Raw genomic sequence first — 1213 nt, 5'->3', positions numbered from 1 at the left:
GCGAGTCAGAGAATGAGAAGTGAGTTCCGGAGCGGCGGCGACTAGTGGCGGCGCCTGCGCGCCTCTTTTGTCCATGTCGGAGAGGCAGTCGGCACGAAGAGTTCCGCGCAAGACGCCTGCAGTGCTGCCATCGACTCTCCGTGCTTTCGGAGGAAGGCGCCTGGGGCGAGCCGGCGGCGGTGGCGGTGAAGACGGGGTGGGTGGGTGTAATCTGGGATGGTGTGCAGCGGGCACTCCGGCGGTGTGTCTTGGAGTGGTGAGGCTTTACAGCCGCCTTGCTCGAAGAGGGACTCGCGTCGGACGCCTGCCTGCCAGCTCTGCTCGTGCACGCGGACCCGAGCTGCGGCGCCGGCCGCTCGCACGCGGGCCCTCTGCGGCCCAGCCTCCGCGCTCGCCTCCCTCATCCGGGGAAGCAAACTCGTAACGTATGCCTCGACGACGGACGTCCCCGTCGGCGCTTCGCGGCAACTCAGCCATGTCCACGACGGAGTTTTGGGCGGAGGGAGCGGAGGAGCCGCCCGCGGAGGGCGAGTCCTTCATACAGGCGGCCGTCTTTGGAGCTCTGAAGCGAAAGCACCCTCCGCCGGAGACGCATTGGGCGCCGATGGGAGGCGCCGCCCTCGCTCCGCATATTTCCCATATATCCTCGGCCCGTATGCGCCAATCCCACCTGCTGCCTGAGCTCTGGCCCCTACACTTCCCGCCCTCCAGACCCGCGCGGAGAGATGATCTTCGCCGGCGCAGCTGCGCTGGTCATTGCGGTGGTCGGGCTGGACTACGTCTTCTCGTGGAAGCGGGTGCACAAATACACAGAGCCGCTCGTCTCGAACGAGTACCTCAAGACCGTCATGTACGCCGACCCGGAGCGCAGCTGGCGGCACAGCACAAACAACGCGGTGACAGGGCGCGATGAGAAGAAGAAGGGGGGAGCCTCCGAGACGCTAATCATGCTGGCATACTGTCTCGGATCGGTGGTGAGCTCCGTCTCCTTGGTGACGATGAGCAAGATGGTGTTTCGGCGCGGCTTCGCGTTCCCTATGACGTGCAATTTCCTCACCTACTACGTGGCCGTCCCTAGATGCCACAACTGAGCTGTCCCTCTCCCTGTAGAATAGGAGTGTAGTAGGCAGCCTTATTTTCAAATTCTGGCCCCGGGCCACTTTTTTTTTTTGGGGGGGGGGGGCGGGGGGAGGGGGGTGCCGCTGAGCGCTGG

Source organism: Emiliania huxleyi (assembly GCF_000372725.1).
Source record: "Emiliania huxleyi CCMP1516 chromosome Unknown EMIHUscaffold_156, whole genome shotgun sequence".
Lineage (NCBI taxonomy): Eukaryota > Haptophyta > Isochrysidales > Noelaerhabdaceae > Emiliania > Emiliania huxleyi.
The sequence above is the reverse complement of the archived record's forward strand: the minus strand, read 5'-3'. Positions refer to the sequence as shown.